Here is a 26503-nt window from a genome sequence, read left to right on the forward strand (position 1 = left end):
AATCTGTGGTCACCTTTTTCCATGTATTTTAGAGGATGATGGATAAAGGCTTAGATTTTTCCAGCAGGTCTTCAATATTTTCTAAGTGTCTTTTTACCCTCAGAAGGATTTCTTACAACCACACCTGGGTCACGTACTCCTTGTCCTACCTCTGCATACCCTTTCTGAAAGCTTGCTTGCATCTCCTGGAAGTTGCTTCTGGTGTGATGTGAAACCACTATTAGGGTACAGCAATACCATTTTAGTGCAAAAAAAAGAGCTGGGAAATGAGAGGTCAGGCAAACAAACATCATCTACTTGTTTTAAATTAGCCAAGAACCTGTTTTAGTGTTAGAAGCAAAATCCCCTGGGTTACATCCTTCAGTGAAGTTCTTCTCCTGGACTGTTGGGAACTCCTCTGCTTTCACTGTCTTTGCATGATTAATAACATCACAGATATTAATAAGTCCTCAATAAAGATTAGAATGATTCTCAGATTTGGAAAAAACAATCCCAAACAAACAAACCAACAACAACAAAAAAAACCCTCCCCCCCAAAAAAAAAACAAAAAACACCAACCCAAGGCCCAAGAATTTCACTCTGTGAGTCCTGAAACTGCTCCATGTCTGCTGATCCTTTCCTGGAGGACTGCAAATGATGGAGAACTTGCACCAAGATGTAAGGCAGCATCACGCTACCAGGGACATGTCACGGGGGATTTGGGGCCTTTAGAGATGCAGCTGGCTCTCTCGGCAAGATTAATGCTGTGGCAATCTATATCCAGCATGCTCTGCCCACCGGCAGCACCCGCTGCTCACAACCCATGGCTGATGGCTCTTGCTCTTCTCCAGACTCTCATAGCTCTTCTGGGCTCAGCCACCAGCTCTTTCCTCACACTCAGGTCCGACAGGCTGTGTGTTGAAGGGGAAGAGACCCAATCCATATTTCCTTTCCAGTGGCACTGTCCTGTATGTTGTTTCCACTATCATAATTCAAAAGAAAAGGTCTTGTTTCCGTCTCTGGATATCTCTGCTCCTGCTTCCACCCACGGTGTCTCTGTGGAGAGAGGGAGGGCATGAAACCCTGAGCCTGGCATCCAAGAGAAGGACAGCAAATTTCCTTCTGGAGTTGTATCTTCCCCATATTGTCTACAGGGAGAACCAAAGCAGTATTTTACACTAAAAGTCCTTACCTTTTCACTGACAGAACCCAGGTTAAAACTAATCTGCTGAAAGCTAACCCATGACCGTGACCAAACCACGTATCTTAAATTTCTTCTGTAAGGTTAAGCTACAGTGGTTTGGGCCAGATTTTCCAAAACTTTTAGATAATTATGGGAGATAAAATGGCTTTTCTAGGATGATTTTGAGATCTTGGCACTAAAAAAATGTTTATATATATATATATTATTTTTTTAATATATATATATTATATATATTATATATATATTCTACATTTCTATAAATTTTTTCACTGGAATCTTGAATATCCAGAAATGATAATTGGCTCCTTATTGTTTTATTTTCTCTTCCTGTTTTGTTTTGGTTTTGGGTTTGGTTTTGTTTGTTTTTTTTTTTTTAAATGATGAATAGTGAATGAGTCATTTCTATGCTGAGTCCAATTTGTTCAATGCATCAGCAAAAGGCTGCAAGGCAGCTGCTGGTGGAGGTCTGACATTTCCCCTTATGGCAGTAGATGGAGCTACATCCTCAGAAATGTCCCTTTCCAGACAGGAGAGCTCAGAGAAGAGGTTTGATGGTTTTGCTAGTTACTTCTCCCGGCAACTTCGTCCAGAAGGGGACTAGGTGAACAAAGACGATGAATAAGCAGAGGTGGAAATAAATAAATGCCAGGACTGGGAGCATTACCCACTTCTCCAAGGACTTAATTTACCAGACATTTACTAAGGCAGCTGTAACCTATTGTAGTGTGGGGACTCGCAGTTGCACGTACAATTATTTTCACCTCACCACAGCCTGGCTGCAGCCAGGCCTGAAACAACCACTCTTCTCCAAGAGTTGTTTAATTCTCTCCTGATCAATGGGATTGCTGAGGCTGTTCATTAAATTCCAGGGATTCCTTGTATAATTGCTTGTTAAATTACTTTGAAGACCGTCCTCCTACCATGGATGCTGAGCTGTTTTGCTTCTTCTCCTTTCCTATGCCACTGGTGAATTCCTGCAGATCTTTTGAGTTTATACGGGTTAAAACCTCCTCTAGAATATGATCTTGCTTCATCTTCAGGACCCCGTAAATTCCTTCAGCGTACTCTTCCAGATCTGCTACTACCAAGCCTTCACGCATTCTCTCCAAAAGAAGAACAGAGAGAGAATTCATCCCCCCACATTGGCAGAAGCCATAATTGTGAATATTACTTCCTTGAAGTGGTCGAAAAATGAATCATTGTGTAAGCACAACACCTTCATGCTCTTTATGGGTAGGCAAATCACAGAAAGCCATTTTAATAATACCGTGTTTATCATCACAAATGCAGCAGCAATGTTTCCGCAAGGCTGAGCAGCTGCAGCCCAAAGCCTTTAGGTTATTGTGAAAGGCATCTATGAAAATGTAAGACTATCTCACCCTCTAGCAGATCCTAAGCTGGGTGGGGTAGAAGGGAAAGTTTATTTATTATTTCTAAATCCATTTTATTCTAATCAGGGCTAAACAAGCTGTTCCTGGATGACAGAACCTGCCTGGATCTGTTGTTTTGAAGCTCGTGGTTGGACTTTCAGTGCCTCTGAACTCCAGTGGGGATTTTTCTCTACCTCAGGTTTTAATTTAAATTCTTGAGTGTCTTGAAAGGATTGAGTTCCCAGCACAGTCCTTGCGTCAGTAGGGACAATATTATGTTCTCTGTCTTCCTTCTGGCTACCTATTGTCATTAAACTCCTTGGAATGAATACTTTTGTGGCCTTTAGCTCCCTGCCAAGTTGAGTTTAAACAGCCTGCAGCATCCTGAAGCTACTGGGGTGGAAGGACTCACCTCAACCTTCCAGCATTCTAACAGCCAGAAACTGGGAATGGAGCTGGCAAAATCTGTGGGTTTGGCATGCTTCAAAAATGAGGGTGTTCCCATGAATGCGTTTGTGTCACTGGCCTCACAAATTCCAGGAAAAAAAAAAAAAGGTTAGATTTTTCTGTGATGTTAGCTGCAACTGTTGCCTTAGTCTCTGATTCACCTTCCGTACCTGAGATGCTCTTCATTTCTGGATAGAGAGATGCTTGCAGAGTGGATTGCCCCTCTCCAGTGTATTCTCCCCTCTCTTTTCTTATCCTCTGCCAAGACAGCAGAGGCAAATTGATTGCTCCCTGGTCATCAACCCACATCTATGCATTAAAAGGGCAACATCAGGCTTATGGAACTTTTATTCTGACCTGAAACTAGATGAGGCGAGGCGGAGGGAAGCGAGCTTCACTGCGCTCATGGGAAAAGCTGTCAGACATGTGTTTTGCCCTGTTGACAGATGAGTAGGGCCAAGGCCCAAGCATGGAGACAATTTTGAAGGAGCCACGAGTCTGCATGACACTCAGGCATTTCCAGCTTGGAAACTTTTCAGTTCCCTCCAGCAAGGTTTAGGATCCTCATGAAGAGAGGAGCCAGGTAAAGAGAGGGAAAGTGCTTGTGTTTTTAAATCATTCCACCCACCGTGGAGTGAGGGAAGCATCAGGAACACATTTCATAACATCTCTGGTATCTTCCCCTCCACAAGAAAAAAAATTTCCATCATAGTTCTCGCAGTCAGATAAGATCAAGTGGTGCAGGGCAGAAGGGAGGCACTGACTAAAGTTATTGTAACTTGCTCTGAAGCTCTTTGAACTCAGGTAGGAGCTGCATGAGAGCAACATGTGCCATGGGTACTGAGGCAGGAGGGGCACTGGGCTTGGTCTTGTTTATTGTTCTTGCCTGAGTCTGACCTGAAAGTAAAGGGGTAACTCAGAAGGACACAACGTACCCTGCACCTGCCCTGTGTCCACCCAAAGGTGATTTATTCTCAAGCTGAACCATGGCCCCAAAGCAAAATAAATCCCCGTGTTTGGCTCTGAACTCAGAGTACGCTGCAATTAAGGAGGCTTTCAGTGTAAAATGCTTCTGCTGTGGAAAATGTTGATGGAAAATGATCGACAAGGGTTTGTCCCACATAATCCCTCATTGGCACTCCTGACTGTAGCAGAGGCTTTCTCCTGCCCTTAGGTGGTCTTCACCAATACACTCCCCATCAGGAGGGATTTCTGTAGTGTTCGCACTGTTGGCTTGCCTTCAGTTTTAAGACAGCTTGTAAATACAAGACCCAAAGACGTGGCTGGTGGGCCGGCAAGGCATTCCCTTCCACGCAGTCATTCTCCAACTATCTGCCTTGTGCCCAGAAAGCTCCCTCTGGCTGGGAAGAACTGTGGATAGTTTAAGATGGTCATGAGAAGGTCTGGGAAGGATCCCTGACTGTGTTGATGGGCTCTGTGCTGCACAGTCCTGCTCCTCCAGTTGCCCAGGCCATGTTCTCACCCTGCAGCTGCCTGGGCACGTGGGAGCCCCGTATCCCAGTAGGCAGCAAAGGGGTGTTGGTGGTGACCAGGACTTCAGGGCAAATCACAAAGGATACTGCACACGGTGTCACCTGTGCCTACAGGACCTGGGTGTTACTCATGTTGGAATGGGTCAGTGCCTTAACAGCTTCCTCTGCAAATAAACACAAGCTGCAGGAATTCATAAAACTATCTGGAAATTACAACACCGGCAGTGAAGATTTCCCTGCTCAAACTAACTTTACCTCTTGATGCCTGGGGATGTTCAAAACTCGTTTTCTTCTTGTATTTGTTGGAAGGGGGAACAAGCAAGAAAACTGGAGATATTTATCCCTAGTTATCCAAGTAGCACACAGAAACATTGGGGTGGCAGTGACTGACTCAGAGTGAAGATGAACCTCTTGCTATCATAATCTGAAGAGCGGGACAAGCATCTGTCTGTCCTTCGGTATGTTTGTCAAAGTAATGCAGTAGAGACTGCTTGCTCTATAGAGACTGAGCCATGACCCTTCTCACTGCGATGGAGCTCATCAAACCAACTACCCACAGATGCTTTCCGCATAAAACCCACCAAGGTTCGGTTCCCTCCACAGCCAATGAAGCCAACACCTCTAGCACACAATTTAACCACTAGATATCTCTATTTAGAAAGCCGAATCAAACATCTAATCAACACGACTGGTAGTCTGGAGAGTGATTGTATCAAGCACCTACATATGACTAGCTGGATCCCTACCTAGATTATGTCAGTTATTTTAACTAAATCTCCACTGGGCTCCCAGATCACATGGAGACACCTCTATCCAGATGCCTACCTGGGTATCTGTACTAGTAAAATGAATCTGATCCCTAAGTTGCCTTTCTGAGGTGGAAGAAATAGCACGGTCCTGACCTCTGTGGTCTCTGACCTTTAAAGAAATGAAGCAAAAAAAGGTAAATGGAAATTTTCCTGCCTTGCAAATGGCCCCGGGATTTGGAGATTTGCTTGTTCTGTGGACACAACAGGTAGGATCCCCATCACTGAAAAATATAAGTTGTTTTTAAGACAGATTGTATTATTTTTATGGTAGGTTGTGTTACAGGATTCCATCATGTCTATGCAAGAACCTGGCATTTATCCTTCCTTGAAACGGCACTACCTGAGAACATATCTTGATACTCTCCTACTTGAAAAAAAGTGGAGGTGAATTCTTGAGAGGTGAAACTACGTTTTTTTCCCAGGGATGTTCAGTTATTTGGAAATGGTGACTTGGCTTCTAAATAAGCAATGAGGACGAGGCAGGTCCTCCAGGTGTCCCAGATGGTGGATAACTGCAGAAACTGCTGTCAGATCTGTTGTCACATCACACCATACCTCGGATTTGAAGAAGGATCTGTGATGCATTTTATCCCTAATTGCACACACTGCGCTGGGGTCCTGGACTGCCTGACTGCAGAACTTCTCACAAAGACCTCTCTGATCTCCATCATTAAAAAAAAAAAAAATCCTTGTAGGCAACTGGGTTTTAATACGTACAAGTGGTAGCATAACAGTGCAGCAGTCCATGGGCGCCAGCTTTTGAAAATCAGTCACTGCCCTTATCTGGATCCAGCTCTTACCAAGACTGCCACCCCTCCTTCTCAACAGGATGGAATTTACTGGCACCGCTGCAAATATATTCTGCCTTTTCAATAACTGCCACCACAGTGCAGTGTCCCAGGGTGTTGGCAGACAGATACACTTTAGAGTAGGAGGGCATTACACCGCAAGCCTTTGCTTTGAGAAAGAAAATTCCCCAAAATTATCATATTAGGCCCTATTCCCAAAACATGTCTAGACAGAGTTATTTAGGATGGGCTGTACTATAGTGTACTGCCCTAAAAAACTACTCCTGAATGGGTTATTATTTGTTTATTGAGGGTATTGCAGTTGCACTGAGAGAATTGGAGATCCCCGTCTCTCTAGACACTATTCAGTGGAAAAAAAAAAAAAAAAAAAAAAAAAAAAAAAGAAAATGAAGCATGGACACCCATATCCCAGAGCATAAACAGCCTAAAAACGATGAGATAAATAAAAAGAGGAAAGAAACAAGTACAGAAAAAGTACAAAATTATTTTATTATTAAAGAGTTTGGAGAAGCACAGATAAATGCAAGGACAAAACTCCGATGTTTTTACCTGTATTTTCTCTACTCAAAACTTCCAGAATTCGCTTTCAGGGCAGGTCTTTGGCAAGAGGGATTGGGGGAAAGCGTAAGAATTATTTAGGTTTTGTGAATCTTTTGAACTTTCAAACACAGAACAAAGTGAAGCCGGATATTTTGTGAAACTTGGGGTATCATGAAACATTCCTTCCTGCAATTTAAGACGTTGTTTGTACAAGCAAGATGCCCTGATTGGTTTCTTTGACTTTGTAACTGAATGCAAGACTGTGTTATGCAAGCTATAATTATTCCTCTTTGGAAACAATTTTCTCTTTTACTTTCAGGATTCTTTGGGGAATAGGAGGCAGTTCAAAACAGTACGGCTTGCCAAAGCTAAATATAACAAAATCTTCCAAAAAGACTCATTCTCTTCTAAATCTGTGTAGTAGCAATTCTGATTAACTTTAAATTTGACAGAAGAATCTCTCTTCTCCTAATCTTCTCTTTGGTACCAAATATTATCCCAGAAATATTACTTCAAAGCCAAACTCACTAGGGATTTAGTACAAATGAACACTTCAGGATCTGACTTTTTCAAGAGAATAACACCCAGATCTCTGAGATTGGAGAAGCAAGCTTATTAACTCCAGGGTTTATACATTTGACGAGAAAAATAAAGGAGTGAAAAATTTCAGGCTGTCTGGGAATTCAACTAGGCTTGAATTGTAGTTTAAGCTTCCACACCAAGGGCTTGTCTACATTGCACTTCTGGTTGAAACAACTTTCTCCTGGAGCCACACTTTGCACTCTGGTTTTGGTAGCAGAAGCACTTCTGTAGCTAGTCAACAACGTTTATTTTAACTACCGTGAAGACACAGCCCTGAGAAAGTAGAATCATGACTACTTAGTCTTACCATTTTGAACTGTGCCATACAGAAAAATATGAGCATCCTACAGCTGTGAGATGGGTTAGACCTCTAGGCTAAGGGATGGAGGGATAACATTTTTAATCGTGAACGTCTCACTCCAAATCCTACTTCAATGCCAGATGAGGATTGTGACAGGCCACGGTTTTATTATTTGTTCAGGATAAAACCAGACTCAGCTGAGCTTTTGGGTTGTTTCCATGGCTTTTTTCCCCTATAGTGTACTTCCATAGTCTGAAGTATGTACACAGCCCTGCAATTGGTCCCTGCCCTCGGCCACTTTTGATCCTCGGCCACTCTGCTCCTAATGGCATGAGGGCAGTTTGAGGGGGGAAACTACAGTGAATAGGAGCACTGGGAATGTCCTAAAGCTTAATCAGGTCATCTTATATCAACCTCCATCTTGTTCGTCAAGCCGCTCTTGCACCTCTGGTCTGTCTACGCCAGAGGACACTGCCATGGCTGGGAGAGCGATGCCTCCCAGTACAGACTGGGACAGGCACAAGCTGCTGTGAACAGGGCTATGATGTGTGATGGTCTAAACCATAGCAAGGGGCTGCAGAGAGGGACCCAGATGGCCACTCTGCAGCAGAGGAGCGGGCGCAAGTGCTGCAGCCCACTCGTTACACCACCCTCACCTCCTACCCACCCAGGAAACGCAGACCTGTAGAGACAGTGTATGCTGACAAAGGCGTTTTAGCTGCTGAGGTAATTCTGCCACCTCTTTACAAAGATCTAAACTAGGCCAACACAAGCACTGCTGACCTAATTGCCTCTGCACCAGAGATTTTTCCAGGAGAGCTATGGTGTGTGTATCAATTGTCTTCAGGCTCAGAGATGTTCAATATCAGGATTAGGGCTGAGTCTGCCTCCAGGTGGATATCTGGATGTCCTGCCAAAGTGTTGCCATTCAGTTCTTCCTTCCTTTCCCATTTTCACAGCAAGCAGCAAAAGTATGAACACCTCCCTACCCAAAACTGGGACATTTCCCACCACTACATGCTACACGTGACCTTGCACACCAGCCAAGAGAAGACAGGGAGATCAGGGACAGCTGCTCTGAAGCAAGTTTCAGCCGGGCTGCTTGCTGTAGTCCCATCCCACGCGTCCACTCTGTGCATTGGAAAGGACACTGCGTTCACCCTCCTCGTGCCCTTACCTACCCACAGCTGCAGAACCATGAGTTTTTGTCCCAGACCAAGGTGGAAGAGCCACCTCCATGTTGTCCCATACCAGGCAGCTTTTCCCAACCTCTGTCTGAGGTCACAAGGTTTTCTAGTCCAGGCAGTGGTGTCTCGTGCCTTAAGTACAGCCCCCCGCAGAGCCAGCAGCAAAAGTATAGCACTAACCCTCCAACCTTACCCCTCTGCCTCGCCTGGAAAATGACATCACTCTAGACAATTTACTGTTAATCAATAGGATTTAACAGAGGCAAATACAACCCCGAAAGAAACAGCTGATGCAGCTGTATCTTGTCAGCAGCAAACGCCTCGATGTGAACGGAAGCATGATCTGCCTTTGTTGGCATTTTCTGCTTTGTCTCTGACTAGCATTTGCATCTCCTAATTAAAGAAGTATGGGCAACTGTATAAATATATATATAGCATCGCATGAAAAGCCCTGGGATCTATCTGACAGCCCAGCATGATGCAGCAGCATTAGTAATGTTTGTTGTACCCTTTCAAATGACCTCATTTGGAGTGGAATTACAGTCAGCCTGTGCATGTTCTAACCCAGACAGTTGCAGGCACATGAGTTTTAATAGAAATACACCCACTGAATTGCATTTGGCTATCCTTTTCTTTATAGAGGCCGTGAGTGCTCTAAGTAAAGTTAATCTGTGCCTGTGCAACTAGGTACAGATTACATTCTTACGTTCTTCCATCAGATAAATGAACTTTTGGGTTGCAATGGTAAAGTGTTGGACAGATGCTTGATGTTTGGGGAACTGTAATTTGGCCTCCCTACACACCAGGACAAGGTCTTCAGCTTCTACTCCCTTATATCTTCCTTCTCCATGCACAGTATGAGCTGCTCTTCAAGGATGGGTCAATGTTTTGCTGAGGAAGGAAAGGAGAACTGTGAATGAAGCAAAAGTGGCAGGACCAATTACTTGTTATGGCAGGCGACTTTCTCCCTGCTAGCCTTACCTCTGAAAAGGATGATTTCAATCAGTTCCACAAGGTTTTCCATATTATTTCCATGTCACCTTTTTCTGAGCAACCAGTGCAATTCCAGACTCATCTACACATGGGTCACTTTTGTGCAGGGCAGTGTCATGTGCAGTCCAGGCTGGAAATGCTTTTCCACTGACATCAATAGTTGAATTTAGTCCAGAGGTGACTTTATAATCTCAGGAGTTATCTTTCTTCTCCATTTAGTGTGGCCTCCTTTCTTCACCAGTGTCCACTATTGCTCAGCAGAAAACAGACAGGGAAGAAAGGATTTGGATTTCTGGGGTTACCTACAAACTGGATTTGGATTTCTTGGGTTACCTACAAACCGGTTATTAAAGCATCAGTGAGAGTTACAACTAACCCTGCCCTTCCATCTGCCAGTGTTTAAGTATGTTTCTGAGTCTTAAAAAGCAGGAAGCAAGATGATAAGTTAGATTATCTCATCATTATCTCCAGTACAGAGGGCAGCTGGGTCAGTACAACACTGCTAAGCATGACAGTCAGTATATAAATAGGATCAGTACTTACAGATCAGGAGACTGCTAGTGACCAAGGTTAAAAGAATAACTAAAGTATAAATGTATTACGATAATGCTCAGCATCCTCTTGTATTTCCTGGAGAATCTGCGCAGAGGGCTGAGCATAATGAGCATTCATAAACGACCTTGTGATGAGCACCAAGGGATCTCTGAAGGCACCACGGTCAGACAGGAGAGGGGTGGATGCCTGCCAGCTGAGGAGAGTGGATCTGCGCTCCCTGTTCGCCATCGACTCGCTGAGTGATGATGGAAATCAGCTTTTCCTTCCCCCTGACCTGGAACAGATGCAGCACAAGACTGTCATGTGGACCGATTAGTTAGTAAGATACCATCGTCCCCCAGGCAGACAGAAACATGAAACGATGCAGGGATGTGCTTGGGCTGCTCTGTGAAGACTGGGATGCTGACATGGATCTGGAGAACTTTTTCTGGGTTCACACTTCAACAAAAAAATGAGCCAACATGTCTTCTAGACCCCACAGCACCATTCACACAGCAAAGGGACCTCATTTAATCACCGGGACTGCTGTGGGAATCAAGAGGTGAAAAAGAGAGGCTCAGGCTGCTCCCTGCCAAGGAGCAGCAAACCTTGGTCATCTACACTCAGTTGACAAAGGCAAGGAATAAGGCTCAAAACGATCCCCAGTGACTGCAAAAGGTTTTTAGTCAGGTGAATGAGGAGCCAAAGCAAGGTTTTGGCCTGGCCCACAGTCTACATAAGGGACCACGCCTTTGGAAGCCAAGGATCATGTTTTCTCTTCCAAAAGCCATTGGCACTAAGTGCACATTATCACAGAGAGCTCAAGTCTGTGTATTTCCCGAGAAACCTCTCTGCCTTTGCTGCGAGCCACGGCCGATGAGCACAGCCTTAACTTTCGATGGTGTTTTTCCATCCTTCATTTCCCACCCCCCCAAAAAAAAATTACATAACCCTGTCCATTTATAGAAATGCAGACCCAGGACTGCTCAGCCGATCAGTCTGATATTGATTGTTTCAGCCTTCGTGACTTCAGAAAGCCAAACCTTCCATGGAGCAGAACAAGGCTCAAGTCAGAGGAGGAAGGGTGAGAATAGAGCCCTTAAGGGGCATGGACAGCATTTTTTTGTGTTGCAGTATGTGCCTTGTTGGAACAGAGGACACATTATCCTGCTTGCACAGCACTTTCTGACCTGATTTTGACCTAAGAAGCATTTGCATTCATAAATACTTGAGTATTTATGTATCCTGGGAGGTGAGGGAAGGAGAGGAAAGGAAAAGAGTGGGTTTATCAAATCTGGGATCGCTGCAGGGCTTGGAAAGCAATCCTCCTTCTCTTTTCCAGACCAACCGTAAACCAGCCTGCATCCAAGAAGGCTTGTTTATTACTCTTCAAAATGGCCTTTTTTCCAAAGACAGCTCACCAGGAGGTGACCTCTGGTTGAGAGGACAGTGAAATGGATTCACGGGGCTATCTTGCTCCCCACCATGCCCCCAGAAGGATACTGATGATGACTTAACTCTGGGAGACTTTACCCAGTGCTGCTGTTCTTTCTGGGGAAAAAAAAAAGGCCTTGAGAAGGATGTGTAACAGAAATACCCACCTCTCTATTTCCCCATGTGAGAGCTCAGGGAGATGGGAGAGCAGTCTGGAGAGAACTCAAGATCGGTGGTGACAAAAGAAATTGGAAGAATGGGAATGAAAGTCAGCATGTAGCCAGAAAGCCTGGAGTACCATAGACATAAAGGCCCTTCTCCACATCCTGAATGTGAAGCACAATTCTTCTCCAAAAAAGACAAGCAAAACTGGAAGAGATACAGAGAAGAGCAATAAGGAGAACTGAGATATGGATCTGGCCCTGAATGTCAAGAAATGAAGCATTTCAGCTTAACTGGGGTATTGCACGTGGAGTAAGATGTCTAGAAGATCATGAGTGACCTGAAAGAGGTGAATAGGGAGTGGCTGGCCACTGGTACTCCAGCCCTGTTATTAACAGAGTGCCCTTTGCCTCTCTGTACCACTACCACTCCTGTGCTATGTTGGGATGTGTGCTAAGCCTTGCGCGGAACAATCTCAGTACGGGAAGTCCACCAACTTCTGCACAGAGAAAGCAGAAGATCTGTTGGAGGAATTCCTGGAGAGACCAGCTGATTTCTTTAAAACAGCCCAAAAGAGTACATCAGGAAGCTAAAAGCAATGCTTTGGAAAAATATCGAAATTTAGGAAAAGACCAAAATTCAGGGGGAACTTCAATCGCATCTTCAGCTCCTGAGCTTTGGGCCTGCCATCATATTTGACTGACAGCTGTCAATCTCATATCATGTGTCCTGACAAGTGGTCTTTCTTCAGAAGCTATTACACGTGCTAACATAAGCAGGCCTGTAGCAGAAAGAGAAGGGTTTTTTCTGTCAAAAATAATTTTATGCCTGCAAGAGTAGCCAAGGCATGCTATGCAAAAGCAACCAGATAGGGATGTACCTAAAGGACATCTAGTCACTAGGCAAAATTTAGATCTTTAGGAATTTGCTTTTGCTGTAGCATTGGAAGTCCGGCTCAACTGGATTGGGGTCATGAGTGACAGAGAAAAGGGCAGAGGGCAAAGTAAGATTTTTGCTTTCATTTATGTCTTTCTCCAGTGGGTCTGAATCAGTATCAGAAGCCCTTTCTGTAAGTGCCCGAAGAAATCTGCCTGAAGCAGCTCGGTTCGGGCAGAGCTCAGAAGTGACTTTTTGCTCTCTCTTCCCAGTGGCTACCATCATCTTGTGGGGAGGTCATTTCCAACCAGCGCAAAGGGCATCTTTGAAGTGCCAAGTGAGTGGTGCTCCTTAACCCACTGAGCACCAGGCGCAGTGCTTTTCTCTCTCACTTACCCTCAGCTTCAAGGAAGCGTTTGAGTAGTGACGGGGGTGTCTGTGGTGACATTTGTGTCTTGCTGAATTCAAGAGGTACTGTGGGGTTTGGTTTTTTTTGAGGATTTATCTAAGATAAGGCAGTTCAGTGCTAAGCAAAGATCTAAGTTCAACTCCCTACTTTCTTTGCTAGTTATTTCCTCTGGGATGTTTGGTACGTCCCTCTGTGCACTTCAATTTTCCCAGCGGTCAAACAGTAATAACTCTGACGCTTTACCTGAAGAGTTGTGGTGGAGATACGGTAAAGGTTGTAAAAAGCAATGCTGTAATAGGAGCTGTAAAAGCACCTACAGAAAATAGAAAGCCCTTTATATTACTAGTGCATGCTTCTGTAAAAGGCAGATGACTGTTGGAGAGTCTGAGGTTCACTGGGGTATTCCCGTTACATGCGGCACCAAAATCATATCATCTTGTTTCCTAGCCTTTGGCAGAGCAGTCACATGTTTACACACAGCTTCCACTTTCGCTTCAGACAATGTCATGCCTGAAAGCTCGTCTCATGCCTGGGGAAGCAGCTCACATCTTAACCCATCATTCTTTTTGTGTTGCTGGTGGTGGTTTTGGGGGACTTCTTTTTTGGTAATCACACTGCAAACTAATTTTGCTTGCACAAAAGCAAGCCATACGTATGAGGGTGAGGGAAATTTTGATTTATCACCACCAAAATGTTCTTCCTTCTCTTTGCAGCTTTAGCCGAGGTGATGGGCTCCATGCAAGGACACATTCCTCAGTGACAGATCATGTGTTAGGAACCTGGACAGGAGTAGGAGACACGGTCCTGTTGCACTTGCATGATTTCTATCGGATTTTGATTCTTTGCCCCCCAGGAATTTTGCGAACAAGTATTTTAACACGAAGGAATGTGCCACAAATCCCAGTTTCAAAAGAGCACAATCCCAAACCAGGTAGTACCCCAAGAACATCAAAAGCAGAGTCAAAGTGCTCACCACTGAGCTGATGACCACCTGAGGAAGAGGAGGGGACAGGTTGCAAGCTTGGGGACAACCACTAGATGGGGGCAAGAGCACACACGTCCATAGGGCCCCAGCTGGACCCCAGGAGCATGAACACCAGGTGGTGACACACCACCAACCTTCTCTGACCCTTGGCATGGCCCAGAGCTCTCCAGGGAAATGGATCTACCAGCCACCCACCAAGTTCATCAGAGCATGCATGCTGCCATGACACTCAGAGTCTCTCCACTGGGATAAGATCTGACAACGTTATGGCTTTTGGGGGCTTAGGCTGGACCATGAACATCAGTAGGACACCCCATGTGGCTACCAACTGAGATCATTACTGAGCCATAGAACTTTGTTCTTGAGACCTGCTCCGAAAGATCGCTCTGCTCAATACTTCCAGCTAAGCAATTATCTCTCGGCCTATAAAAATGCATCTGCTCACTTCTGAGACCTCAGCTCTTCAAAACCATCATTGGAAACAGCCTGTGGGGTGCTCTCTGCTGTCTGCCTCTTGTCGAGGTGTCCCACAAATTGTCTCTGACTGAACACAGCACTGCCTTCGTGGAGCCTGGAGAGACTGGAGCATGTGCAAGCTCCTCCCGACCCCAACATATCCTACGTGCCCTCTTGATGACGGAACAAGTTCAAGAGGCTGCCAAGCACATCAGCCCTGGAGCCCGAGTAACGGGCTGAATTGGCTCTGCAAATCTGTCATGAACTGCATTTTATGCACACAGATACAGTCTGTGTTCCAAAAGGAGCTAGAGAGGGAGGGGGAATTTGCCTCTTGCTGGGAATACTAAGCCCTGTTTAGTGTTACCAGTTTTGCAGAAACACAAAGGGGCTTAAACAGATTCCGCTAATGATGTGCCATCAATTAAACAGAAGCAAGTTTTACAAGGGAAGAAGCTTTGGCTAATGTACAGCCCTGATGACATACCCAGGGAGTATATCCTCGAGCAGGCACCACTTCACACCAGTCCTGTGGGTTTGAAAGGAGCTAGTGAAACTACGTTGGGGGCCACTTGGCCCCCTGACTCCATGGCAGGGCAAGACAGCAGAGACCAGCTTCCCTCCTTCTGTGCCCTTTTTTTTTTTTTTTTTTTTTTTCAGAAAGTCAGCTTTTCCAGGACCTGTCAGAGGGGACCTCACACAGCCAGCGTGTCTCCTGAAATGACTTTTCTCACCCCCAAAATAGAAAGATCCCTATCGTTTCTTGTGTCCTTGCTGAGCGACATCAGTCCAGTGCATTGTCCCACTGCTCTGAGGCATGAGAATTGGTGCCATACGCTTCGAAAACCTCTGAGAATTTAGTGGTATATGTCAAGACCATATGCCACACAGAGGGTATTATAAATCCACATCCCTTTTCACCCTCCAGCACTTTGTGGTCACCACAGTCTAGAAACATTTGATCTGAGATTTAGAAACATTTGATCTGAGATTTTTGGAGTTGCAAGTAATTCTGTCCAGGCATTTTCCAGCCAGCCTGACCCTTGATAGCCTCTGCTGGCTGAGGAAACAGAGAGTTTTTCAGATGGTATTGTTTTCCTCCCTGTGACTGAAGTTCCTTGATCAGTGCAAGAAGAAAATAGCCCATTGTTAAGCCTGTTTTTACCACCGGCATGTGACAGAAATATCTGTTTCTCCTTTTTGCTAAAACCCAGCTGCTCCTTCACTGATAGAAGGGAAATCCCTTGCAAACAGAGAGCAAAGTCAACGACACACAGCCTGTACCCCATGAGTCAGCACGACAAAGTTCCCCTCATTTCCCTTCTGCCAGCCCAAAGCTGCTGAGAAGATGTTGTTGTTGGGTGGGTTTTCTTTTTCAGCTCAGCATTTTCTGGAGTCCAAAGCCTGACCCTGACTTCTTCAGTTATGCTTGTTGTGTCTTCATATGCAAGCATTGAGCAGGTCCAGGTCAACTTAGCATCTGAATTCAGAGCAAACAAGATGTTTTGAGCTCTCAGTGGCAGAGGACCAAGTCAGGGTTCTGCAAGTTGGTACATTTTACATCAGGGTGAAGTTAGAAGTAATTTCCTCTGAGACCTTCTCTTGCCTAGAAACACCCTTTCCTCTTTTGCCCATTCTTTTCTCTTTGGTATCGAGACACAATCTTTACTGCTGAGACAGCTATGACAGCCGAGGATGGCGGCTTCTGTTGAAATTCTGGCTTGATTCTCCTTTTTGAGGGACTCAAAGGGCCTAACTCTGCATGCTTGGAAAACATTTTACCAATAGCTAGGCACTCCAGGAGGACTGTCTGGGCTTTGTGCCCTAAGATTGACAAAAACCTTCTACTTGATCTAAGGAGTTCCAGGAGAGTGGAATGGGTTTATTTGGCCAATGACACCAGCCTCTTCAGTCTCTTTTTTATATGTTGGCAGAAGAAAAATGCTGATTTAGCAGGCACAGGGAAAAATGCACAGTGCGGATGCTAGCTGAAATTCAGCCCCTTATTTCTCTTTTTCTTTCTGATTTCTTTGCTTCCTGCACCCAACAGATGCATTTGACAAAGTCAGGTTTCCAAAGCCAGTGGATGCTCCACAGAGATTTTGTCCATTTTAAACACTTCCTATCCCAAACCACAAAGGGGATTGGTAACTCTGCCTGAAGATAAACTCAAACAAAGCTAGTATTTCTCAGAAAATTCAGGCCACATTGTAATACAACTGAACAGAGACAAAAGTAGGTGGCAGCATCTTCTGTGAAGGTTTGTGTGCTCGGAGGCTTGTTGGTTTCTTTGTTTCTCTTGGTCTTCCCTGGTAGTACACGGCTGAAAAGAGAGGCTGTATCCACACACTGCTCCTGCAAGTCCTGAGATGTCATTCATCAATCCATTTTGTGCTCCAGCTCTAGCACCCTGTGTCCCAGTGACCCACTCTCAGCCCTCCCTCTTGCAGACTGTCCGTCTTGGCTTGTTGCTTGTATTCGTTTCCAAAACCAACTCTGTGTGAGCCATCACAAGCTCATGGCAATTGTCCATCTGAACATTTTCATTAGACATTTCTGGTAAAACGTGTGTGCCAGTAACTGGCTTTAAGGTTAAACTTTCAGATGAGTCTATGTCTTTCATTGGGTCACTGCTTCTTCAGGCATATCTGATTAGAGTAGACATAAAATTTCTTCTCCCCTAAACAAACTCAGATGTTTAGGCTGGAAGTGAGATTCAAAAGATCAGGAGTTCAGTCAGGTCAGAGGGATTTAGATAACTCTCTCTTTTCAAGTGCTTTGGGAAAATAGGTCTTTGCTAAAAGCAGCACAGCCAGAGCAGATAGCACAGGAGCAAGGCTGAGGTTTCATCGGCTGCAGGGAACATTCAGGGTGAACTTGAGAAGACATTTTACTTCTATATGACTCTGTTTCGCCATCTGCAAAATGAAGATCTGGTTCTTCATGCTGGCCTCCCCTTGCTTTGTAAAGATCTTTGAGATCAAGGGCTGAAAACATTAGATAAAACCCTGGCAACATTATTATTGACCTACACAAACAAGAGAACTGGGTCTTGCAAAGACAACATTTGGCTTTAAGTCATTCCCCCAGCTCTATAGGAAAACAGTCTATGCACAGACATGGTGTGAGTCACAAGAGGAAAACAAGCTGCCAGGCAAGAGTTTTGCTTTTCTTTTATCTCCACCTGCTATCCAAGTTTCACGTTTTTCTCTTAGGGAAACATTTTCAGCCACTATTGCTACTGTTAGAGAAACACAGGAGCGTATGAGTGCGTGAGAGGCTGTGAGTGCTGCCTTGTTCTGTATTTGTTTCAAAACATAACGAAATAGTGCAATGCTCATTGTTTCAGGGAAAAAAAAAAAAAAACGCTCCAGAAAATACTCAGAAATATCCGACATCCTTTTGGATATTACTTGCGGCAGCAAAGATGCCTTGTGTCTGCATGAAATGTTTGTCTTTGCATTGCTTTCTTCCATATTGTTATATAATCATACATTTCCTTTGCCTTCCTCTTCTTCCCCCTCTCCTCAGATGTCTGTGCTCTGCATCCAGCCTTCTGCATGGCTTCTGCATGCACATTAGGCAATTAAAACTGAGATTGTCTTCTGTCGCCCCTGACATTTTGAGCCACAGAAATGTACTGCAGGTTTTAAAGGAAGCAAAGGGCAAAGATCTCGTATTACACCGAGGCAGAACTTTATGGGCTCATTAGAAAATTGCCAGTTATTAATCCTACTGAGGGTAAAACTGGTCCGATGTAGATCAGCCCAGAAAAAAAATCCTTTCAACTGATCATGCTGATTTATTCCAGCATATAGTTTGGTCCAAACTCAATCACAGTCAGTGTTGCTGGACCCTCAGTAACAGGTGCCAATCTGCCATGTGTGAAACATCTTCTGCTTGAAACCTGAGATTTAACTGAAGCAAGCAAAAATCAGCCTGAAGCTGAAACCACTTGAAATATCAAATCTAATTTGAGATGGAGCAAGCAGTGAGGAAGATGACAGGGGATGCAATGCTCCGTGGCACATCTTCAAAAGATTTTTCACACCCATGTGAATATTTGTTAACCCAGACCATAAATCAGACCCTGCTAAAAAGTTTTATCTGCTTTTGGCTTCAGGCATCTGCTAGAAAGGACCCCTTGAGTCTGATTATGTTATGTACATCTTGTGAAATTTGCAGCGGTTTTATTCAGATTTAGGCAACAATACACAATTCATCCTTTTTTTTTTTTTTTTTCTTTTTGGTGATATCAGCCTGCAAGAAGGGGAATAAAATTAACTCAGAGATCACCCAAAGCACCCTCATTCATTAAAAAATTTATCCCTGCAGCCTGACCCTGTCAGGGGACTTTAGCACAGCTATGTGACAGCCAGTCTGGGGTACTTGGCGGAGTCCAGAGCTGGAGTGCGAAGGCAGGAGAGGATTTCATCCCACGTTGCCCAGGGCAGGTATTGCAAAGCCTGTCACTCCTCTGAGCCGAGACTCTCCAGCCGGAGACCTCTCGGGATTGTTGACTTTGCTGCAGACAGTCGGGCTGGGGCAGACTCAGACAGCAACAAACCCTTTATGAAAGCAGCTGGGAAACAGAAGCAAAGACATCCAGTAACCGCCAGTTCCTGCTGGACAAATTTAACCCATTCTGGCTGCAGTCTGGCCCCAACATTCCCAAACAACTCCTGATTTACACCCACTCAACTCCTGCCTTCACTTGATTAAACCTTTAAATTCAATGTCTCCAGAAAAACGGCGTTGGAAAGGACTTCCAGGGTGCATTCCACGATCACCCCACAACCCAATCCTCACCAGGACTGTCTATACAGCATCACTTTAAAAGCTGGTGTGTGCAGGGGGCAATGTCCCCACTCCCCACCTTGCTGTCCCAGACTTCCCTGCCCTTGGACCTAAGGTCTTATCGCTTACCCAGGGCACACCACAGCTTGGAGAGCGTGGTGAATAAGATCTGGCATTGCTCCTTTTCTCCAAGTGGTGGTAGCTCCAGAAACCGTGAGCCAGGGTGGCTCCAGTCGTAGGTGATGGCATCAACGAGACAGAAGGATAGAAGACAGTAGGAAACAAAATCACAGCAGAATTGAGGGAAGAAGCTGATCTACCTTTAGCCTTTAAGACCATCTCCTTAGAGCTTTGACTTCTACCACGGTGCTATGGGTGGCAATGTTGGCTCTCAGGAGGATGAGGCACAACACAGTTTGTTCTGAACTGGGCTAACTCAGTCAGTGCTCCACCAGCAGATGCATGGACATCCCAAACCAAGCCTGACACTCCCAGAGAGCATCCCTGGGAGGCAGCTGGGGCTACATCAGAAGTGATAATGTGTTTGTGCCCACCTGTTGCAGACAGCACTGTGCTGTTTCACAGCTTCATTTCACTAAGGGACGTTGCACTGGTGCAGCAACTTGCCCAACCCTGCCATGATTTCTGCCCTAGGGGCAGGTGTTGGCCAAACCAACAAAGCAAACCGAGCAAAGCCAAGGGCCAAGTGTGGTGGAGTTGGCCACTACAATCACAGCTCGAGGGGAGGTGTTGGAGGAGCTGGAGCACCCATGACAACTCATCGATACCTGTGCTCCTTGGCGACAACAGCGGCTGTTTTCCGCAGTCCTTGTGGAGGATCCCGAACCCAAGCTGCACGTAGGTTTTTGCTGGAGCAGTGCCAAAGGCCTTACAATGTTCTGCCACTGTATCTGTGTTGGTTATAGCTTATCTCTCTCATTTTATTATGTCTGAAATAACTTTCTGTCCCGGGATCACTAAGAGCACCCACATGGTAGCCTGTGACTGCTGTCCACTCATTTCTGAGGAAGGTGTCAATACTGCAGCACGTGCTGAGAAACGTGTGTGCTGGACGCTGCCTGCAGTCACACCAGACATCAGTCTGCAGGAGGTACATACGAAAAAACGGAGTTTCATCAGGAATCCAGTGCACTGAAGCCAAATTTCCTACACCAAGCCTTAAAAGATGAATCTGACCTTATAGATAGATTAAAAGTTAAACGTATTACCATATTCACCTGTACACATTAGTATGTATATACATGTGTGTGTGTTCATGTGGGACTGCCATCCCACACTGCGGACGACTACCAGGACAGCTGCACTCACATGCTTGGAGAAGACTTTTGATTTGACTTATTCACCTTTTCCACTTCCTTTCCAGTAAACTGGAAGACTTAACTAGCTGTCTGACAGCCACGGGAGGGCTTCATTGAAATGCACTGGAATTAATTTGCCTGATCGGTGTTAGCCAAGTTAATGGCCAGTGCATGAAGCAGCCAGTTATTTGGATATTTTTTGGCTCTGGGAGAGGTTAAGTGAGGACAGTGCTGAGAGCTACATTGAGATTTGGCAGCCCCAAAGGGGAAGTCTGTCTCAGAGAGTAACTGCCTGTTTTTCAGCTGAAAAAGTATTTCTTCAACTGCCTCTGAAAGTAAAGGTTAAACTTAATTTAAAGTGGAGCTTTAACAGCCTAAAAAATAAAATCAGCAGGGGAAAAAAAAAAAAACAAACTTGTTTCTTTTCCGCTGCTTCAAATATCAGTTTTTCTATCATTGTCTTCTCTTCTGTCACTGTAACAACTCCCCATCTTGCTCTAACAGATGTTTTTTGAGTCTCAGCAAACCAGTCATCCAGCACTTCCAGCTACCAAGAAAAGCTTCCAGGTTTCCTCACTAAAATCCAGGGAAGCAATTCACCTGAACACCCCTTGAGCTTTCAGATTTTGTTCCTCCTGACACTGGCTCAGAGGAATACCCATTCCCACCTCATAAGATTGTAATGAAAAAAAAAAAAAAGCTCAAAACAAACAAACAAACAAATCTAAAACCCAAACCCAAACAACAAAATGTGTGGGAATTGTAGCCTGTGGTAACTGGAAACATGCGTGCGGTGGTGATAAACAAGTTTTGATCTTGAATAATTTAAATTGTTGTATTTTACTGGGGGAATGAAAGGCACCACCAGTTGGTCTGCTTGCACAGAGTCGCACCCATGGCAGAGTGTGGGTCCCGAACACATCTGGAGCAGCCAGGGAAAGGGGGTAGAAGGGAATAAATGGGAAAAAAAGATATAACAGGTTTTTGTTTGATCTTATGCTATAGTCTATAGCATCAAGTACTGTCAGATCCAGGATATCATTCAAGGGGCAGATAAATCCAGTAGCCTTTGGTGGAGCCTGCACTGATCATGATTACGGACATAGCCAGCATCATCAAATACCCCACAGCACGTATAGGACCAGAAGAGGCTTTTTAAAGGAATTTCCCAATGTAGAAAAGCTGACAGCAGGAATAAACTAACCCCATATACATACACACAAGAAAAGAAGTAAAAATCTTAGAATTTGAGGTTTCCCCCCCCACTCCCTGTATAAATACATACAGTTACTCTCTGACATTGCAGGTAGAAATGAGGAGGAGATCTTGCCACCACTGGTGTTTATCTCTCAGCCCTTCCAACTACAGAGTCTAACTTCAACTCAGGATGGGTATAATGCACCGTGACAGCTGACCTTTGAGATCCGAGACAAGCAAACCACTCTGAATCTCATTAAGACCATTGTTTTGCCACTCAGAAGTGATTATTCACAGATGTAAAAGTTGGAGCCCGAGGGGGGTCATCTCGACCACTCATCAGCCTGCTAGTGACTCAGCCCTGCTGTCCTGATTACGCTGGACCACTTTGTAGGAAAACATCCAGCTTGATTTAAGGTGTAGGGATGGGACTCAGCGGATCAAACACAGATGGCTCTATCCGCATCAGAGCTAGTTGTTTCCATTGTCAATACAGAGAAACAGCCATGTTGGGGATTATTTAACCTAAATAAAGCAAACGAATCACGCCTTCAAGTACCTGATATTTTCCAGGAGTTAAGAGGGGAACTGTCAGTGGTCAGCTCGGAGGTGACGTCTGAACAGTAAACATCAAGAGTGTAAATTTAGTTGCCAAAACACTGTCATCTAAGGAAGAGAAGTCCCCAGTTGTCCCCCCAGTTTCACACATCGTTTCCCGGAAGTGTGTGGTTTCCTGGGGATCGAAGGAGCATCAAGTGTTCGCTGGGAAGGCTGGATGGCTGGAAGGAAACGCAGGCTGGGAGTTGGACAGCTGGGTTTCAAGCACTGCCCTGTTGAATTCCCACAGCTCTGTGGGTTTCTGAAGGCAGATCCAGTCTGCCCTTTCCTCCAGCCCTCTCCCCACCATCTCTTGGCCTTCCTCACCAAGCACATCATGTAAGGAAACAGCCTGCCCACGTGAGTGCGACTAACAGGACAGGTGTGACCAGCACTGGCTTTTCAGTGGAGATCCCTTGTCTTGGGTAAAGACTTGAACCGCTTGAATGCAGCAAGATTACTAGAGAAGGAAAAGCAAAGCTCTGTCCCTTTACTTCCTTTTTCACAGCAGTTTTTATAGTCCAGCATGCCTTGTCAACTTCTAGGAAGGGGAACATAGAGGGTGAGGAGCCAGGGAATACCTTCAAATGTTTTCCCTGATCCCTTTCTACCTGGGAAAAAAGAAACCAATCCTCTTCTAGGGCAAAGATTCATCTGTAACCCCAGGGAGAGTTTAACCCAAAGACCTTGCTGTGGTACTGAAAATACTGGGTGAAATCATTTGGCTTCTGATAGGCGTGAAGGCCAGACTAGATTATGATGATGCTCCCCTCTGGCCTGCAAAGCTGTCTGTGATTATTTTAAAAAAGCACTCCGAAGGGGGCCAGCAAGCCCACGCCTTCCACAGTTACCTGTTAATTGACAGGTCTGTCTTTCAGTGCTGATGTGCAAAGACCTGTCATCCAAGGTATCAGTTATAATAATAGAAAAGAAACCATTGTCTTTCTTTGATCTAAGTGAGAGACAAGGTGACTGTAATCACAGCATTGTGCCCAGAACATGCCCATTGGTTTTAGGCACTGGGAAATGCTCAGATTGATAAAGGAGGCTATAAATCCTGGGAGCCACAAGTGTAAGGGACGTGGCTGATAAAGTATTGATCTTTCCTTTTGCCTCACAGCAAGGTCAAGGCACTCCAATGGTAACACCAAGGGGAATTCATGTCTGTGACTCCTGGGAGGACACGAGTCACCTGCATCCAGCCCGGAGTGGGTGACTCCAGCCTGAGGGCGGGCTTTTCCAGGCACAACTTCTTCTGGGTACTTCCTCAGGTCTGGCTAAGGCAGCTGCTGTCTTAGGTCCGTCTTGGTTATGGGGTCTATGGGTCTAGCCTGAGATGTGGGCTTTCCCGAACAACAGCATGCCCAGGCTTAAATCCCAACGGGATGCTTCCCAGCAAACAGCTGTTGAGCACATCTGGGCAGGGTTGGATGGTGGTGGCGGTTACCGCAGGGCTGACAAGGGTTGTTGCTGCACTGTTTTAGGAGGGCATTCCAGATTTGTGAGAGGGCTGGGCAAGTGCATCTCCAGGGTTTCTGTGATCACACCATGCTACCAGTGCCAGCTACAGCAGTCACGGCATGGTGGGGCAGAGGAGATGAAAGTGTCCTCAGCGGTGCCCACCCTTCTTCATCTCTGGGTAAATCCTGTCTGAAACAATTTACCCAGAGAAGTGTTGCCTTTGGGTTCATCCCCTCCCATTTCTTCCTTCAACCTCTTCTCTTAGACTCTCCTCTCCCTCTCCACCGCTGCCCTCAGTCCCCCATGTTCCTGTCCATCTAGGAGGTTGCTGATGTTACTGTTTTATTTCCCTTATCGCCTTCCAGATTGTGAGTGAAGCTGAGAATCTGCTCTTCTTGCTGGATAAAGAGGCTTTCCTGAAATTTCTCTGTAATTTGTCATTACTTTCTCTTAAAAGCTCGTGAAATCAAGCATGTCTGAGCAATCCCATCACTCCATCAGCTTGAGGATAGGCTACCCATTCCTGTGCATTAAGTGCATGGAAAACACAATTTCTATATAACTGAAGGTTTCTATAACTTCCCTATGAATTTGAATGCTGACACATACATACAGTTTACTCATCCCTTGAGGAAAATGAAAACAAACAACATTTCTGCTTAAATTCACTTGAATTCATTTGTTTTGTTTTGTTAAGCATGAAGCAAGCGTTTTGTTTGGGTCACGCTGACCTCATGCTCTGACTATTTTCATTAAACAGGGACTTCATAAAAATTCTTTCCAGTGTCTTGGACCTTTTTCTTCAACTGTGAGGCGACCTCTCAGGATGGACAACATTTTCCATGGTATGCCCTGGACGCTGATTCCCATCATACCCATGTTCATCCATTGAGAGAAGTGAGTGCAGTGTCTGGCCACGGGGGGACAGGAGCCTGATACAATGAAACCAGAACACAGATGGTGACAGCTTGGAAAGATTCAGGTTAATTCTTATAGAAAAACATCACCACCCTCTCTCTAAAAAAAAAAAAAAAAAAAAAAAAAAAAAAACAAAAAAAAACCAAAACCCACACACAAAAAAAACCACCAAAACAAAAACCCAGAAAGTTTATTAAATTCAGGAATTTAAAAATATCTAGAAATACCAAAATTAGGTCTTTACAGAGACATGTTCTAAGGGAAAGATAGATATTCTGGAAAATGCTAATATTTCAGTCTGGTTTTGACTTATTTGGGAAGAAAATAATGGCATTCTTCCTGACCCACAGTTCTTGTTTCAACGAGCTGTAATGCGCACCCAGACCCAGCTGTCTCCACACCTTCTGGGAACTGAGCAAGCCACATCTTTCACATGCTGTTTGGAGGCTGGCTCCTATCCTGGCAGGTGCAAGAGATGGAACAGTTTGAGGGAAGGACTACAAGAAAAATGGGCAAAGAATATTTTTGGAGAGCTCCTAAAGGCAAAAGAGGATATCGTAAGAGTCGATTTCTTTTTGTGCAAAAAAGAGGAAGTATAAGGTAAAGTTAATGTGCACAGCTGAAGCTTGCACCACTGATGCATTCTTTTCAGGATCATATGAGAGGCATGAGTCACACGCTGTCCCCATCTCTACCTTGGAGGGACGAAGTGCAGCATCGCAGTTTGCGGTGCAGTCTACTGGAAATAATCTCTTCTGGACAAAAGGCGTTGTTGGAAGCGACTGCTATTTCCAAATGCCAGCATTTGGAAGCGTGCAAAGAATGACAGTCACAGGAACTGATATTTGAACAGGAAAAACAGTGCCAAGTGCTATATTTGGGCATGGTTATTGCCATGTTTATTATTGTTATCACCACTGGAATTATAGTCCTGGTTGGAGACTGTGATTGATATCAGATCTCCTTTTAGCAAGGGCTGCCTGCAAATATTGCAAGAGACAGTCCCTTCTCCCAGGACAAAGATAAACAAAGTTGTTAAAAAATATTCCTTTTTAGTAACAACAAGGTTGCCCTGTGTGTACAAGTAGAGTTGACTTCGGGGTATGCAAAAATGTCATGCTAAGTGCAGCCCAAATCATCTGAGAGAGAAATCCTCTTATCAAGGAGTTTTACCTCCTATTAGACAAGAGATGGAAAGGGTGAAGTATTGCCATCCCCTTCTGAGGCATAGAGAGATGAAGCAACTTGCCCCCAAACCTACAAGAAGATCTCCCTAAGCTCAGCCTTCCTAGTTCAGAAGAGCAGAAACCTGGTTTCTTCTAAATCGGATCTTGGTGGCAGGAGGGATTGATTACAGAAGCCAGTGCCTGGGCTACTTGACCCAGGAAAACTCATCTCTTAAAAATCAAGCTTTTAAGGGAAGACCCACGAAGGTCACTTGGTTGGTCCGGTCTCCTAAGGAATGCCCATAGCAGAGACTTGACTCCATGCCAGTCACAGCCCCTAAACTGCAGACCAGTTCATGCTTTCAGAGAGGATTTTCAAATAAACAAGTTTTCTAGGGCACTGTAGTAGTAGAGTGTATGGGAGACCCAACCGTCTAAAATGACACAGGGACAGGACTCAAGTGACTAAACATAAGC

This window comes from Athene cunicularia, unplaced genomic scaffold (genome assembly GCF_003259725.1).
Source record: "Athene cunicularia isolate RWA unplaced genomic scaffold, athCun1 SCF_3, whole genome shotgun sequence".
Taxonomy (NCBI): Eukaryota; Metazoa; Chordata; class Aves; order Strigiformes; family Strigidae; genus Athene; species Athene cunicularia.